We start from the raw sequence: 19,473 nt of genomic DNA, 5'->3' as shown, positions 1-19,473 counted from the left end.
CACCGTAACTGTCAAGCTCAGCCAGCCGAACTGTGCAACACCAAAGAATGACATGCCATATTCAACAAAACCACACGTTTTGAGTAAGCCTTTCCAACTGATAAGGCGTTGTACTCTGTATCCCATTACAAGTGTGATGCACTGAAACACTGTTTGATGTAGAATGGTTAATTTCTGAAACCTAAATTCGACAAAGCATTCAAGTAAAAACTTAAATGTACACCTTTGCTTGTATAGTGGTGAATTGAATAGTGGTGAATTGAAAGACATTCTTAAAACCAAGCAGGTTTAAATTTTCTTTTTGAGTCACAATATAATTACCCTTGCAAGAAAGCCCAAAATGACATTCTTCCATTAGGTAATACAGGTTTTGCAAAAAAGAGAATTATTCTGATTTCTCAAAATGCCAATGCATGGCACTTTATTTCTGCTCTTGACGTTATCAAATACAAATAAGTATGACTGTCATTTTTAATAATCTTTGCTCAGAGGTACTGTATAGTAGAGTGCAGCTATGCATTTTCACATTGCTTTTTTAAAAAACAACCACAGCCTACAAATGGGAAGAAATAACCTGCTGTGAAAGGAAAAATGCCTTCTCTCTCTCAGCGCATAATGTCTTCCCTCTACACATTTCTGCCTCATTCCAGAAAACTCACTTTGTTTCATACTCATTTACTATTGTTTATCACCCCTACTTGAGAGGTGACATTTTTAAAGAAACATGGTGCTTTCCTAAAACTATGTAATAGAAAAATCGTACTTCCATTTCTCACTGTGCTTTTTACTATGTCAATATAAAAATTAGATGATAGAGTTAATCAGAAATATAACGTTCATTGTTTCATCAAAGTCAAAAGGTTTTTTTTCATCTCAACAGACAAGATTGTATCGAACAAAGTCACACAGCATGAAGTACAGATGAACATGAGGCTTCAGTTTTAGAGAGCACAGCAGATTAATACTCTATGTGATGACCAAAAATAAAGCTCTTTGCAAGGGTTTGGTCCTCCCTCCCCAACCCCTTTGCTTTACTGATTGTTGTCTCATATCTGCTAGCCACTAAAAGGTTTTCTGTACCTCTGTGCCCACTTGGATATATAGCAATACTCACATAGAGAATAAAAACTTAAGGATTATAAAAAATGTAGATGGAAGAATGCCACATGACTTTTTTTTTTTTTCCAAGCTTTCTCTGCTCCTTTGGACTTTATAGGAAGACATTCTTGATGAAGTGTCACTTCTGTTAAGTCTGACATCCCTCATCCTTCTGAAGAACGCTTGATGATTTATCTTGAACTCGGCTCAACAGACGTGTGAGTGCAGAGTATCTCCTTCCTTGCCCTCTGATGTCAGATGCAACCCGACACCAACTGTGACTACAAAGGTAAAGAGAGGTCAGGACTGGCCCCACAACCCTGCCTTTCTGCATGAGTAAAATGTGTACAATCCTGTAACTACACCTGGACTGCATATGCAATTGCTGTGCACACAACCCAACTGGACATGCAAACCTACACAGAAGACAGGGGCTGACCGAAAATGTGACATAGTGGCCTGTCACATAGGGGAAAAAAGAGGTTCAACTCTGACATTTGCCAGGTTGGAAACAGCTAAGAATGCCATGGCAAAAACAGCTTGTTCTGAAGCAGCCAGCATACATTTCCTCCTCTACAAACAAACAAAAAAACCCAACTCATTGGCAGAGACAATATGTAGAAAATACTCATCTGGAAGAGAAATTCTGTCTCTGTGCATCTTAATATAGGGCCCTAGAAAGTTGTACCTAAAGAGAGTATGTCTGTTCAAGAAATTAAGAATAGAATAAATCACTGGATCAAGATTACAAAATTGTTGGAAGCATTACCCCGCAGTACCTCACTAAGCCAGAACTCACAAGCCTACACGCCACAGTCTGCACAGACAAAACTGGCATTATCCTTCTGTTGGAAATCAAAGCTTTCCACCAACTCCTATTGGAAATGGTAAAGACACACAGCTGAGTTCATCTACATATCCCACTTCTCTTACAGATTACTGCAAGGCAGAGCAGTGGCAAACATGTAAGGGGAACCTATTTAGATCTTCAGAGCTTTGAAGCTGTGCCTCAAAGACTACTTGCTCATGGTGCTTCCCTATGCCAGCACTGACCACCGCTGCGGTGAGTTTGATGAGTTTTGGCGGAGAGCACATTTTTCATAATTCGGTACAAATAATCCACCTCCCTCTGGAAAGCAGCTCCCCATCCCCAGACGATACCTTAAAAAAAGGGGGCGGGGGGGCACGACACACATGACATTGAAATAGCTAATATTTATATTTTAGCAGGTCTCAGTGTGCAACAAAATGACTTTATGCTGATAAAGAAATCATTTTCACTGTGTTTTTAAACTTGCTGGGGCATTGCCCTCCACAGGGAAAAGCCTGCTTGTCAGCGTGTAACGGAACAAGGTTAATTCCCCTTAAAACCACAAGTTACCTGCCTTCGGTCTTCTGCACCCAACTTCTTTAGGCTGGGATGGTTGCATCAGTGGCAAACACAACAGGGACAGGCCAGAACAGGGAGATGAGCTGGGCCAGCTCCTCAGCTGGCAGAAATGCCTCCGCTCAGGGAAGCCTCAGGGCCTCTGGCACCCTATGGATTCCCCTGCGCAGAGACGCACACCTTGGGGCCTCTCTAACAGGCAGCTAACCCTGCCTTCCCCTCTCAGCCTGTGAGGGTTTAAGGTATCCTCAGCACCTGTAATTAATGAAGATTTCTCCAAGCACCCTTACTTAATGAGCAAACGCCGCAGTGCCAGGTGTGAACCTCACCCCCCCCTCACCTTTCAAAAACAAAGGCAGAGGAGCACTACCGAGGGCCTTTCTCTTTGCTGGATTTTAATTACTTTTGGAGGGGGGAACTTACAGTAAAGATCATTTACAAAAGGTTTTGAAGATTATGAAAATACTGTGCCTCTCTTGATGGCAAGAGGATTTAAACAACCTGTAAAGAAATCTCTAGAAGTATAACACATACTTCAATAGTTTTAATTTAGTCTCTCCTTTTACAAGAAGCTCAGGGGAAACAAGAAAATTATGCTACACAGGCTGAAGGGGAAATTACCCAATTTCTTGAGATGACTGGTTAGGTCAGACTACATTTATTCTTCTTCTATTTAATGAATCGCACATCTCCAGAATTTTTCGTTTCCTACAGTCATGCAATGCTCACCTAATTGTCCTGTGTGTGTAAATCTCATTCTTCACTAGATTTCATGGTGATCAATTTAAAATAATGATGTAGAAATATTTCTTCTCTGTCCCAAAACTGGTTCAACTGCCATTTTAATTTCTATTTTTACTCTTCAGTGTTTAAAATAAAAACTCCCCTAAATTAAATACAAGGATCTAAGTGGTATATATTTGTATATCTAAAATGTGTGTTGCTATACCGTATTTGTACATACATAAAATATTTTTGAACGATTTAGCATAAAATATTTTGAATGACTTAAATAAACCTTTAGGCCTGTTTAAAAACAAGGAATTTTCTTTAAAAAGACTCAGAGTTACCTAAATTATCCCAAAGCATTTCAGATCTCATATTATCCTGACTGCATGCTAAATAGGTCCAAATAGGGACATCTGCCTTTAGGAACTGAAGGCTTGATTGAGAGATCTAATTTTCCCTACAGTCTGCTACATGCTAGAGTATTATTTAATCTAAGCGTACGCAATATACCTTTAAACTAATTGTAAAGAAGATGAGCCCTTGATCCTGGAAAAATACAGATACTTATTTTTGCATGCTGAGGCTACCTGCGCCTTCTTCAACAAATTTTTGGAATTAGGCATGCATGTAATAATATTTGATTAATGTTCTTCAAGCTACATCTTTCAATAGAGAATTAGATATAAACCCAGCTATGTAGATAGAAGATAAAATTAGATATAAGCTCAAAATGCAAATGTGTGATTTATTTTAAGTCTGAGCAGTTTTCTGTTACGCTTTTCCACGTCACCTTCATGCATTGGATCATACTGCAAGATGGCTGCAGGCGCTATTCGATGCAACACCTGGCAGCACAGTGCAGTGTCTACCTCCCAGCTGAGTCTGCCTCTGCTACCATAAACACCTTCTTTCAATCCATCAGCATTATTCAACGAAGTTTGTTACACGGAGAAGAAAAATCCTTCTAAGCCCGCTCTCCCACCAGTCCCACCATCTTATGGCAGTTTTTGTCTGCCTGCCCCATCCTGTCCTGAAGACCCAGCCCTCTACCTCCACCCCGTGTTGATGCTCCTGCCAGCCAGTTCTGGCAGTGAAGGCACCGACACAGCCCCATGGTTCTTCCAGTCTGCAAAAGGCCAAAATTGATTTTGTATCCTTGGCCCTTACAAAAATTATGCTGTTAAAGTACACTCCCCCATGCCTGCCGTGCTGATGCCAGTTTTACAGCAGTGTTCAATCAGTGTCCTAAATGCAATTGCTTCTGCTTCACAGGAAAGAGACATCAACATCAGAGCACACTGTCTTTCAAATTTTATTCCCAAAATAACTTAGTCCTAAGTAAATAAATAAATAAATAAATCTTTCCTCCTATTACACCTGTAGCCATATCATTGCAATTTCTCATGCCACATAATCCAATACATTTATCCTCTCATAAGCCCCAACAAAGCATTGTCACCTCCAGTAACATCTTAATTACTGCACTAGCCTGAATCCATCAGCCCTATAGCCTATATATTCTACAGACAGTGCCTGCATCCAGATGTATGTTCCACATTGCCAATGCAGGGAGGTGGTGGCCCTCCAACATACCTCTAGCCCACGCTGCAGTTACAGAAGATGCACAGCTCCTCTGCAGGGCCAGGTGATGTTCACCCCTGTTTTTCCAACTCAACATCTTCCTGATACTGTAGTCGTGCAAACTCTAAACTAAGACGATAATGATAATAATGATAGATCTGTAAAATCCCTGTTCACACTGATGTGATATTTGTTTGATGGAAATTAAATAATTATGTAATTACAAGGATCATCAGTAGTAAACTATAGGAACTGATACTCGCTGTTCTTCCCTTTATAGGGGACACTGTTTGCACAGCAGAGTGGAACAGCTGTTTTGGATGCAGTTATGCATTCTGCATACTTTATGCATAAATCCGTATAAAAATAAGGAATTTCAACTGCACTTGTACAGTCGCGAATTTTTAAATGGTGAAACTGGGAGCATTTTTGTTTATAAGAGCACTTAGAAAAAGGAAAATATTTACTTTAGAGCTCCGATGCCTCTTCACCATGCAAATGTGATGAGTTATAATTTGGCACACAGTTACAATCTAAGACTGGCCAAATTGGTACAAAACACAGTACCATGCTTTTACTGAGTCTTAAATGAAGGCTACCATTATCCGTAGCTATCAGTATGTTCATCTTCCAGCCCTGAGGAAGCGATGGACATTAGCAGAAGTTGGCTAACGTTACTTGGCAGCAAAGACAAAAAACTCCTGAGGATAAGAGGCCAAGAGCTGCCTGGGTATGATGATGCCGATGCCTAACCAGCTTGAAGTCACAGCTCACAGACAACATCTTCCCTGCTCAGCATTCCCTACCACAGCCACCTCATGCTATTAGACCACTTTGCGCTGGACATCAGACATACAGCCTTGCACAGGTTCAGTGGTCTTCTCTTGACATTTATACACAATTTCTTGCATTTTCTTTCATCTGGAAAGTGTTGTATGTCTTGGGTCTGCTTCTCCCTCATTGTATTATTCAAGGATAGTAAGTGCCACATGGGCAGGCACAGCCTGAAAAACAGCTGTGGGTGGTTACGCTGCAACAGGCAACAGGGCAAACAGCATTACCCTTTGTTAACTGAGTAGAAAAACTCCACATCGCCTGAAAAATCCATGTCTTGTAGTGAAGGGGCCTTAATTGTGGAAGATTCTTCCTTGAGAGCTCTAGTGTAAGAGGCCGAGAGTTAAGCTTTTTCTACATATTTGATACGCAGTGGAAGTCGCGTCTAGTGGGTCATAGCCTTTGGTGGTGATAAACAAAGGTTGTGACAAGTTTCTATTTATGATAAGAGTATGACATAAATACAGAGAAGAATTACTAAAACGAACCAGACCATTTCTTACACTAATGCTTCACTATTCTTATTTCTCCAGAAATTCATCACCTACGCATGACACATCTAGCATTTGACACACTGGATAAAGTCCTGTGCCATGGTAAATGTTAATTGCAATGCAATTGCTTCCCTAAAGGCATTACAGTAGGTGCAGAAGGAAAGTAGAGAGGAAGATGATGACCAAAATTCATGAGAATTATGTTCACCATGAATGCTAGCAGCTCTATGCCTCCAGCACTTTGCCCCCTTCCTTATTTATCATTTTCTTTATATCGAATATTATTAACATTGTCTCATTTCCATGCAAATCTCTCCAGTATTTCCAAAAAAAAAACCTCAGTTGTGTCTGTCAAACAATCACCTACCCATCACAGCAATTTTTCTCATTCCTTTCTCCATCAAAGAAAGAAAGAAGCATCTTTCCCAGAGTGATTGGTCCTTAGTGTTAGTACTAGCCTGCACTGACACCTGTGGATCAAAACCATCCCATGTACCCTCCTCTGCCTGCCTCGCTGTGTCAGATTTGTCACCAGGAACAAGCATAAGATACACAGTCTCCCACACTACTGCATGGAAGCATGGGGACCAACAGCATCTCAGAAATGATCATTTCCAGAAAAAAAGTTCTCTGAGTAAAGTAGGCAGCTGTCAGTATTAGCATCTGAAACAAACTGACAGCTTGTTGCTAGATTGGGCCTTTTTTTTTTCTTGCATTTTTTTTCCTTTCTTTAACATTTTTAAGGAAATTTTTTAATGGGACACCAAGTTCTTGTCACATTAAGATGAACTCAGGATAGCAATGCTGCCGGAGGCACGATGCCAGAACATCACTTGTGCACTGAGGAACACCACCTAAATTGCCTGTCTTGTTAAAATATAATAGGAAATTTGTAAACACACCTTCAAAGTATTGGACTGTGCTGGAAGATGTTTCTAGCTCTTTCCTCCCAGGCTCTTTTTCCCCCCTCCCCACGTCAGTGTAAAAAAATTGTACTGTATAGACACGATGTATATTAGAGACTCACAAAGACAAATACATATCCACATGTACAAATATGTATCCACATATATGTATGCACAGGTACAACTGTATTCAAAAGTAAGGTGAACGCACAATATGAATGGGCTCAGACTTTCTGCAGCTGTTAATTTTCCTTTCAGTCTTCTAATTTGCTCATTCTTTTAACTTCTCCCAAATCTAACTTTGTTTATTCATTTAATTAGATGTTCAGTTTTATCTCAACACAATTAATAAGAATGGGTTTGGAACAATTAGACAAATGATCTCAGCTATAAAACACAGACCATGCACAGCCTTGAGAGGTAAGGAAAACACAGCTGTTAGCATAACAAGAGTATCGCTTACACAATATCTACCTGAAAACACTAATGAGACAGAGTTCAGGTAAAGCAGTGCTGCTTCTATGCAGCAGTTCCCTCTTTCTGTATTTTAATTCATCAGCCTGAACTCTGTGAGGATAGATTCTGTATGTAATTATAGGGTATTTTTAGAAGGAACAAAATAAAGCACTTAATACCGTTAATATTAAAGGCCTCTGATCTGGAGATGACGCTTACATCCCATTATTTTCAGAATAATTCTGCTCTGCAAAATGACCACGAAACTGGCTTAATTGAACCAAATTATGTTTCTCACTTGTGCAAGTCATCTGCAAAGACTCCTTCCCTCAAATTTTCCCTCCTGCACAGAAACGAGCAAAATTTTGTATCCAACATTTTCTATGGTGATGCTGAAAGTCTGTCTCAAATTAAATGTGCCTTCCCTCAAAAAGCAAGAGGGAAGAAAAAAAGAAATTCACAAAAAAGTTTAAATAATTCACCTTCAGGTTTTACAATGCTAAAATAACATATCAAAACATTTTTCCTCCTGTCTTTTTGATTTGAAACCTTTGGAATCTGAACAATGGAAGAAAATTCCATTTTGATGCAAAAAACGTATTAAGCGCATAAGACAAAATGGAGCATTCACTACCTTCGTCACCCCCTCCCAAAAACTTATATTATAGAATCATAGAATATCCCGAGTTGGAAGGGAGCCATAAGGATCCCTTCTCCTGGCACCGCACAGGTCTACCCAAAAATTCAGACCATATGACTAAGAGCACAGTCCAAACACTTCTTAAACTCCGACAGGCTTGGTGCTGTGACTACGTCCCTGGGGAGCAATGTAATATTTTCCACAAAATGCAAACCCTGAGCTCCTAGCCCACTGCTGTCTATCAGGGCCAAGGCCAAACCCTCTCTCCTGTAGGTTTCCACTTTATCAAAACATTTGTGCCTAAGACTGATGTGACACTTGCTCCTTGCTTCCACTAAGGCCACGCCTGCATAGGCCGCAGAGCAGGGCTAGGCCTCAGCACCACTCCAGATTTGCTGGAATCATTCTGGTTCCATCCAAAAAATTCACACTAACATTTGCAGGCTTTAAAGGTGAATTCTCTTTGCTATGCTTTGATTATCCACTTTGGGAGCCTGTCCTTTATTGCAGTATCGATTTAGCTGTGGCAGATGCTGAACTGTCCCTGGGCCCGACAGCTTCTTCAGGGCCTTTCTGCTGGTTGGAAAGCAGTCAATAGCCCAGTGAAGCCTAGCTGCAAAAATGAGCACATTTTCCCCTTTTACAGGCTACACTGCCCTTTGCCAGTACCGCAAACAGTTCCACTGAAGAATAACAGCATGGTAAAGTGGCAGGCAATACCCTAAACCTATTTTTCTATTTTTCATCGGTGGAACACAAAGCCAGACAGCAATGTATATGCAGAAGTGGACATCAGCACCCCAAAGGTCACAGACAGGCCTGTTCTCAGACAAAGCAAAAGCTGTCTAAACGCTACATCAAGCACATTTTCTCCACTATTTCCACCAGTCCACCAGCTCTCCAGAGCTCATTTCTCCACAATACCAAGCAAATTGACACTGCTGGAAATACTAGTAGCCATTGATACCGTCCTGGTACAAGGGTTTTATGAGTATTCAACAGAACAGCAAGAGATTGCATACACTAGCCAACCAAAAGAAACAAAACAAGTCTGGCTTTTCACTTCAACCACTGTGCACAAATTGCCAAACACTGCATGACTATGTGAGATGGGAAAAGCGTCTGTATTTCCTGGCAGCCTCTCCTGGAGCGCTCCTCTTCCCTGCTCAGCTCCTTCTGATCAGCACTTGTTCCTATCTGATTACCTCTCTGTTTTCTTGCTCGCTATTCCAGGAAGGAGATGCTGGAATTAAATTTGCTGCATTTCCATTCCAACATTAACACTAATTTCACTGAAGTCAATGAAATTACATTGACGTCTGGAGAGTATCAGAAAGGAATAATTGAGTGTATTTTATCACTTTCCTTTGACTTTTTTGCGGTTGTTTCATAGCATTTTAAAATGTCCCATTTCACTAAAACCCATTGCTCTTGGATCCTGCAATAAAGTTACCCTCTTCAGGACAATGGTGTGCTCACTGTAAAGCTCCAGAAGCTGTGTGGAAGATGCTTGAGATGCATATGGCCCAAGGAGCTGTGTACAGAGACAGAAGTAACGCATAGCATCATACCAACTGCCCACTGAGGCCAAAATCCTTCCCCTGACCGCAGCCCCTTACGGATACTTAGGTTAAAACTACAAGAAAGAAGGTGTGCATGGCATTTCCTTGATTTCCATGAACCCAGAGTCCAGGGACTTTCTAAACTGCCCATTGCATCCAAACTGGGTATTTAGTAGCCACTGACCAGACTTTTGCACTGAGAATACCTAATTCCTTTCCAAAAATCTATTTTTTTTTTCTCTCAACAAAACATTACATGCTGAGGTATTTTGTCATGCCATTCTGCAAGTACTGCTGCCCCAACCTTGACATCAGCCACCCCCAGCTCCCCTTGCAAGAAACAGGGAGCAATTGCTCCTCTGCACATTCTGTGCACCACTCCTGGTTTATGTAAGCCTTTTCCTGTTTTGTTTTTTTTCCATCATGAAGAGCCCTCATCTATTTGATCTCTCCTTCTGAGGAAGTCATTCCATGCTTCATTCTTGCCACCTTTTAGATACCCTTTTCAGTCTTACAAAATCTTGTTGCAGAACAGTGCAGTGTGGTGCGGCGTTTTCCACTTCCATTGCAGTTACTTGCCTAGAAATCCTATTTGCCTTTTTTTGACCGGTAGTGAATATTGCACCGATATTTTCGAGGAACTATCTGCAGTAACAGTCAGATTTCTTTCCCAAGTGGCAATTGCTAATTTAGAAACCATTATTATATAGGTATAGCTAGCTATTTTTTGCCTACATGTATTAATTTACATGCATTGACATTGAATTTCATCTGTCCTTTTCACAATTGCTTCTGTGGTGGAATTCATATATCAAAAGGGAAACCCTAATTTCAGGATTAAGCAGAAGAAAGACCTGCTGCACAAGAGAGAAAAGCTGCACTTAAGTAAGACTATGAGGGAAAGAATTAAAAAAAGAAATCAGTAAAATTTAAATTGTTTCTTAGATTTTGTTTTTAGGCTTATACTAGTATCATGGCTTAGATCCCACTAGTTAGGAAGATTTTATCATCTTTCTACTACAAGCAGTATTTACTATTTCCCAGAGCAGGGCAAATGCAAGTAAAGCTGTTCTTTTTTGAATTTTATCCAACAGTGACTAAGCCAATCCTAAAAGTCCATTGAAAATAAAGGAGAGATTTGACTGAATAAAAACATCAAGACGTGACCTAAGCATTTAACAGCTAGGGGATGTCTCTTGAACATTAACTCTTTAGCAGCAAGTAAGCCGTTCGTTTCTAAAATACATGTTCAACCCTCCAGTTTGGCAGGCCCAGTTTCACATCACTTTACCTCCTATTAAAGAAAGATGCTAAATAGCCATATATTCAAGTAGAAATGAGGTTGGTTACGAATGCAATGGATTAATTTAAGTAATCTTGATGCTTTCAATGGTTTTGTTCATATGGTGATGAAATATTTAATACTTCAGGGTCTCTTCTCATGCATTTTTTGCCAATACATTTAGCATTCTCAGTTACTTCTCAGCTATTACAAGGCACTAATAGCTGGGCAAGTATTCTATTAAACTCCTTTTTAGGGGCAATGACATTTTGAATTACACACAAAATACGGAATGTATGTGGAATGGGGGAGTTTGACAGTATTTTGAGGTATCTTTTATTTTTTGTCCATCTATGTTAATGAACAAATCCTGTTAGTGCTACTAACACCTGCAGGTATCATTCATGTTCAATTCTCCCTCCCACAAACTACTTCTGTGAGTAAGATGTTGCCATAAGTCTTGCAGGATGAAGTCTACAAACCCAATGGATTTAAAATTCAACAATCCATTTATTAGAGCAACTTCTCAGGCCTTCCAGCCTGCTTGTTCCCAAGTCTTTGTAGAATGGTACATCAATTTTATACTGAACTATTAATTGTAGTTGACTTTGCAAAGCTGTTTTCTTTATATTTTTATTCAGTTTTGCAAAACCAATCCCAACTGAGTTAATGTTATTCCCCAGTTTCTTTGATCAAATTGCAAATATTTCCTTTAATCTTTTAAGACATAGAAATGTATTATCTGAGGAGCAGAGCCTCCTCATTTCCTGTAGTGATGGCTTGGGAGAAACAATCTTTCACATATTTCTCATTTTATGCAAGTGATTATTCCTGTAAGTACATATTAGTAAGCATAACATTAAAACACATTAACCTAACCTAAATAAAAACACTTTGCACCAAATTTGCAAGCTAACATGCCTTGGTTCTTAATGATATTAATCTGAACACATTTTTCCCAGAGGTCACAATCCAAAATTCACTGAGGTCAATAGAAAATATGTGCTGATGTTTGTGAGCTTTAGGGTTGGCAATAAACACATACACATTTATCTTTTCCTTCAAGAAACTGTATGTGAAATTTCCCAAAGGCAGGACGAAAGGCCTTTGGGAAACTATTTGATTTTTTTTTTAGCGTCTACTCACAGTAAATACATTGCAACGTGGACACTGCATAAAGAAGGATAGATATTGTTACTAAAGAAAGAGGGAACTTAAAATACGAATTAGCTCTCCTCAAAATGTTGTTAATAATAATGTCACAGCCACCACATATTTGACATTTATACAAATATTTTACAAAGAAAGATACATTATTTAATTTTGTTCTGTCATTATCTGTCATTTATTACAGGTCTCCCTGTTCAGAACTGAATGTTCAGAATTGAACAGGGAGAATTCAGAATTAAATATCACATAGTATTGAGACATTTACTCTTTTAAAAATTATCCCATTTTATTATTCAGCTTTTTAAAATTGTGATATAGGGTAATGTTTAGCAAAATAACAGAAAATAACATCTTTGGGTTTTCTTAATCTGAATTTGTAGTAGTAGGTGTTTTAAAGCGAAAGAAGTACAAATCTAGTTCTTTTTTCTTTATTCTAATTCTTCCACCATAAAAGTGAAAAGTTTTTTTAAAAATCAAAGTAACATTTCTGCTCATTTTTAAAACCTTTTGAACAGAAATCAAAGGGAAGGATTTTTCTGCAGTATATTTCTAGTGTAAGAAAGGAGCTGAAAAGGAAAGAAAGAACGAGCAAGAGAGAACTCTTCTGCTATCTTGGAAACAAAGACACATGCAGCTGGAAAGTAAAACAAACAAAGAAACCCCAACAACTTATGAATATTAATTATTTTTTTGCAAAATCTATGTCAATAAAAACACATCTTTCAACAAAACTCAGGTTTTGCCTAAATACTTTCCATGTTATCTGAATAAGTTTCCACCATAAGCTTTTTTTCCATTATTTTGTTAATTCCTTCCATTTTCTTCTCTCCTCAAAGTCTCCTTTCAGCCTCTGCTGAAGTCTTCCAGAAGTGAAACAGCATATTATTTTGCTGAGAAGCTTAGCTGCCTCCTACCCAACATTCTTGTTTCTCTTCACTTTACTCACTGTTGTTCCTAATTATTTAATGTAATTGATAAGATGCCACCTCTGGGTAGAGCTGGTTGCCATGACACTGTAAGAAATCACTCCGTATTTCTCCATCCCTGGATCTTGCTAAAGAATTTATGTAGAATATCTTTCACCAACTTCCAAGCTTCACTCACATCTGTAAAAAAAATAATTAACAATCTAACCCTTGCAGCCAGGTTTTATCAGAGTAATGGGGATAAAAATGTTTCTTCCATAAATAAAGTTTTCTTTTTTTCCTGCTGAAACTGGCTGAGATCCCACAGCTGTAACTCTCTGCCATAGCACCGCATACCTTTGACATACAAAGTGCCATCAGTTTGGCTGCCAAATGGCAATCTGTCATCACTGGGGCCTTGTTCCACCAAAGTAACCATAATTAACAGCCTTGTCAGCTTCTGTCCTGTGACTCCTGCTAGAGTTTCTTGGCTTTGGTCTAAGACGTGGGACTTGAAGCATCACTCACAGAGCACCTGAGGGTACTAGCCCAGCTGCTACAAAACACACACAGACAACTTGCATGCACACACACACCACCTGCATGCTTCTCCTCAAATTCAGACAAAACTCACCTTTATCTACCATCATCTTCCACCTGCAACCACCATCACATGTCCAGTGGAGCAGAATGGACTGCTCCCACAGCACGAGAGCTGTAACTGCCCAAATGCTACCCCCACTCCTGCCAGAGCTTTGTCTACACCTGTGCTGCAACATTGGAGTAGCAGCACTGCAACGCGCAGGCACACTTCCTCCACAACCGTCCAGACAACAAAACTCAAGGAATCAACACAACGGCACTGACTAACCCAAAAGAATGCTTGCTTCTCCCTAGCAGCACGTTTTGAAGGCACTCATGAAGAAGGGAAGTTTTCAGGTGCACTTCTAGTACATTTGTGACCATGTGTAAACCTCAAAACACACAGAACAACATAAGGAATCTTCAGAACATAAGGACCAGCATGGAAGGCGGTACTTCTTTGAAAATTTAACGAATGGCTGCTGCAGGTAGAGGTACAAGCTGCTCGGAGTAGGACCACCCCAACAGCAGAGAGCTCCTGGTCTTAGAAATAAACGTAGGGTACATGCAATGCAACAATGCACTCCGTAGAGAGCAATAAACAGTGGGGTGGCATCGGACTTGAGCTGTTGACACTCTTTTTACTGACTTACATCAAGTCAGTGTCTGGAAAGCTGGTGCCTATCCCTGACGTTTCAGGCAATCTTCTAATTACAGCAACATGCTTTGAGACAGTGAATTACAGAACAGATGCTAATAGCTTGAGATGTTTTAAGAGTCTTGCGACTCACCAAGAGCTTTACAGTCACAGAAAAAGCAGTGCATCGAGGGAACTTTTGGAGGAACATGACTTCACTAGGGAAGAGCTTATACTATTTCAAACATGAGCTCTGGAGGCATCTTCTGTGCTGTTGAATACAAGTGACCAAGCAGCTGGTCTAGATCCATCCATCAAGTCTGGATGGAAATGCACTTGGGGAAGTGTAAAAATGGAAAGCACCCTTATTTGCACTGGCCAGAAATGCCTAGGAGCAACCAAAGGATATTAAAAACATACGGTCCTGGGCTGAGGTTCTCTTCTTCCTCTACTTTTTAAGCACCCAGCACACAAGGTCTCGCAGGGATTTTTTTTCATGTTTTCATGATGCAAGAATCAGTTCGGTTATGCTACCTAATAATTTCAAATGAAATTTTACAGCTTGTTTTCTGGAGTGTTGGAAAACACTGTTTCTATCACATTACCCTGGACAATTAGAAACAATTTAGAGGACCACACTTCATACCTAATGCAGTCTGAAAAGCGTGCCACAGACAACCCACACAGTGCATTTGTCTCTGTAAATGTTGTTAAAGAAACACGGTATTAGCCCTATCAGTTATTTTTATTTATACAGACTACCAGAGCTTCCTTGCTCTTTAAAGCTGTGTATTTAATATTGCAGAACTGGTAAAGACTGAGAATAGCCAAGCTTCTTATCCTAAAAAACATTCATTTATTTTCATTTTTACACTATTAACAAATTTGTTGTGTAAAACATGCTTTTCTTGTTGGTGATAATTCACCAGCAAGGTGAGGGTAACAATGGTGGAAGAAGCTAATGAAATCTTAACTAATGAGTTAGATACAACAACAACTTTGCTGCTGAAGTCCTTGATGGTATCTCCATTTCACACTTCATAAGGCATAAGGCTATTATTAAACTTCAATGTTTTTATTAATATTTTGAGCAGATTCATGCCAGATTCAAGGACTGATTTATGTACTTGATGTATTTGTTTTAATTTGCAAAAGACATTTCCAAGTTATTTAACCAAAATAACAACATGTAAAATTCTCAAAAGCTACACTTTTCCAATTATAATTAATCAGAACTTGCCCATCTCCCATCTCATTTACACAAAATGAATGTACAGTTCACTTCTCAGGTTCATCCTCCACAAGCAATCAGCAAACTCTGATGCTTTACAGAACATATACTGAGACGGACTGAGTAGAGGATGAGAAATGATCCTTTCAACCCTCCACAGAGCCCACAGACAATTTCCCTTAAACCCAGGATACTTAATGACAACACTGATACGTCAGTTTGCCCTATACCAAACTTATCAGGACATGATGGAAGGAAAAGAACACACAGTGCTAACAAAACTTTAAAGGATGTTTTGGCAAGATCAGTTAAATGCTTCCCCTTTGACAAATTAGAATCTGCTACTGAAATAATGTTCTCCTTTAAAAAATTTAAGTAGCTTTTACAATATACCAACTTACTTGCTAATACAACATGCCATTGGTATTTACATTCAAGGCATTCAGTCTGAAAAGGGCAACACTGAATACCCTCGTATTGAAATTCATGAGGATGTTCAGACAAGCTACTGTGGTGACACAATCTAGTACTAGGTTATTACAAAGGATTTGTAAGTAATTGCTCATATAGTGTTTTGATTTTTCTTAGTTATTGGAAGAAAATTCTTTTATTTTTGATCTCATTATCCTCACATAGGCTGAGATGACGTTTGGGAAAGGCTATTGTACACATCTACATGATGGATCCTTCCACACGACGTATTTTATTTTCCTTCAGAGAAAAATAAAAAACAGTATTTCTAGTAAAAAAAGGAAAAAAATATTTACTAAAATATATATATATATATCACTGTCCTTCAGAAGCAGGTTTATTTCTCACTATATTTCACCTATTGTAGTTCAAATAGAAACTGAATCATTCAAATTCCCTTTTGTTAAAATCATGACAAGGGCAGTACACCCTGCCCTTGGGTGGAGAAGCAGTGACTTTTCCTCTGCATGGAAATAAAATATGACTTAATATCATACTGTTGCCAGTAAACTAGTGGCTCTCTAGGCTGTTTCGCTAGGTCTTTGACCATAACTTTTTCAGAATAGACCAGCACTTTTTCAAGATAGACCAGACCCATGGGAACTTGGAAGATAGGGCCAGGACATGCTAGACCTTCCAGGCAGTTTTCTGAGCCAGGGAAGACAGGGATCATCACTAGTGAAGAAATAAGGTTCTCTTCTGGAAATAAAATGAAATATTTTCCATGAAAGCAACCTAACTGTATTTGTGCACAGCTGTGTACCTCAATTGTATTTTGCATTATTTAATAACAGTGAGGCTTTTGTGATGAATTCTGCTGTAAGCCTATAGCACAACCACAAGCTAAGTAACAGCAAAAATTGTCAGAATTTTAATTAGTCTGGCAATATGCACCTCACATAATTTGCAATAGAAAGGCCTTGAGGAAAAAAATAAAAAGTACTTCAGAAAATGTTATCTTCATACAATGAGAAAGGAGAAGGGAAAAAAAGAACATTACCCAGCACTTTATTTTCCTAACTAAAAAAAAATAAAAAAATTAACAGGTTCTAAATTTATGGGTAGTATATTTGAATGACAAAAAGATGAAGAGAATCTATATTAGATGCACTGTCTTCTATTTAGAGAAAAGTGACAATAGACGTTCTGGAGATGTACGTTATATAAAGCTGCTATCAGAAAAATCAAGCTCCAACAATTGCAAGAGCCAGCCTCTATAAGCTGACTGAACTTCTTTTCAACAGTCCATTGAAAAGGCAGAAAGAAAAGGTAGACAAAAGATGAGGAATAAGAACTGAGGTTTAATTGGCAATACATAATTTTTCCAGTTGTTGGTAAAACAATGCTGTTTTGGAATCCTTTTATCTTCATTACATAAACATTTCATGATCCACTTGTAATCAATACAGAAAAGCTGCCACCTATTTCGAGAAACAGAAAACTGTCTAAATTGGGCCATTCCGCATTATCTGGCATTACTGTAGGTGCTGAATTAACATTGTTCTGACAGCAAACCTGCAGACTGATTCCTTTGCCTCAAGCAACTTCAGAGACATATTCTGGAGATGGGTATTGATTTGCGCACCGGCAGAAGTAAATAGGGAATGACAGGGAAAACCGAAAGAATTTAAGCAATGGTTTGCTTTGTTACCCTAACACTATTTTTGACTGAGGAAGATTAAAAGTGGGGTGACGTAAGACTCAGGAGTGTGGACAGTAGCCTAACCCAAACACCACATCTCAGCCGCAGGCCCACCACAAAAAATGCCAACAGTTCCCTCACTGCAGATCACTGTAGAGGTAACCAAAATAAAGGATCTACTTTCTGTCCTTTGCCTTAGTACAAAAAGAAAATGGAACAAACAAATGCTCCCTAAATCATTTAGAAAGGAAAAGTGATTACAAATGCAGTAATGTCCTCTCAGTTCTCCATAAAACTGATGGTGCTTTTAAGTCAGTTGCACCAGGATGGGAAATGCAGGTGCAACCTCCTCCTCTTCTCCCAGATCCCCAATAACTACTCAAGACATGCCTATTTTCAGATTCTCTTCTCAAGAAAGAAACTCTAGCTACTCCTTTTCCCACTTAAATATCAATTAGCTTACACTGGAAGCCATTTGAGAAATAAAAGCCTATTACATACACTATAATGTATACCTTTTCTAAATATAAAGTATTCTCATCAGTATCTCCTCTCTTCATAAGGAATACAAAATGGCTAACAAAATGGCTACAGAAGTTTCAGATTTTTATAATTACACATTAATGTACTCAACAGTTTTTGCAAAAGTGGAAAAAAATCAAAAGTAGCAAGCATTCGCACAAATAATACAATTTTCATTATTTGAATTTTTCAAGAAGGAAGACATCTAAAATACCAATTTTGGAAGAAACATTCAATTTAAAAATGTACTTTTCCTCATAATTTGATTATGTAATTATGTTAAATGCTCTTAGTCATTAACATTTTTTGGGGAAAAAAGGAGAAGGTACTGCAGATGAAACTGGTCTGTAGACACTTTGTACACACAGCTTCACTTTGCTGTCAGAGTATTTCAGCATAAACATTCAGAACAGAGAATTTCACTTGGTTGAGTGCTTTGCAAAGTGAAAAATGGATCACTGTTAGGGTCTTTGGAAATCATGGAACAGATCCAAAGAAGCAGCACTAGCAAAAAACAAAGGTTAAGCAAATTCAGATGCCTTCATCCTTGTGTTGCAATGAGAATTAACCCTGGAATTCCACAATATGACCTGCTGCTTCTCTTTTTAATCTAAATATTCCTAAGTCACTTTCCATGCTGCTTTTTTCTGCTTGCCCAGAAGTGAACAGTTTCTTGTAACATGGCAGTAGTCTCCCACCCCAGATGTACAGGGACCCAGAAACACATCTGGGTAGTCGTTGGATGCCAACAGACCACCAGACTTGGCAAGGATGAAGGAGGGACTGGGAAGAAGCCTCTGCAAGCAACAGAGTTTGCTGAAGTAGAAGGATGTGGGGAATAGTTTAGGATGGCTAGGCTTGGTCATAGTTAAGGATTGGTCAGGCTTGGTGGTGAGCGATGCAGGCCTGAAATGCCTCAGGCTGTGCAGAGTTGCTCAGGCCCTAGGGAAATATTCAGACAACCATTTTCTCCTCAAATACTCAGGTGAGGGCAGCCACCCAGCCATGGTGAACCTCTGTTGGCTCCTTTCAGAGAGTAACTAACTACCGGCTCCCAACTGCATTGGTGGTGGTGGGTCTCAAATGTGCAAAGGACCTTGGTAGCCAGCCTGCCTTATAACCAACCACCTGTTACAGGATTTCCAACACTTGGATACTTGTTGTGTTCAACAAGTATCTCACTAGACTATGGCCAACTCATTTGGCTATTTCCATTACTCCTGTCCTGCACTCCCACCTAGGATGCAGGTAAAAAGCATCTAGAATGGATAAGGAGGTTTGTAGCTTCAGCTACTGCTTTGAAGATTTGTTACGAGTGGTGGGGCATTTTTGTAACCTCTGGTGT

At 39.2% G+C, this 19,473-nt stretch overlaps 1 protein-coding gene across 5 annotated transcripts in view; it reads right to left on the bottom strand.

The window, feature by feature from the left end:
* The window catches only part of KCNH5 (potassium voltage-gated channel subfamily H member 5), a 165,454-nt gene that overhangs the window by 62,518 nt on the left and 83,463 nt on the right, over positions 1-19,473 (bottom strand). The gene's annotated exons all lie outside the window — the stretch shown is intronic.

This window comes from Anser brachyrhynchus, assembly GCF_964034855.1.
Source record: "Anser brachyrhynchus genome assembly, chromosome: 5".
NCBI classification, from domain to species: Eukaryota; Metazoa; Chordata; class Aves; order Anseriformes; family Anatidae; genus Anser; species Anser brachyrhynchus.
This window is presented reverse-complemented; position numbering and strand designations above follow the sequence as displayed.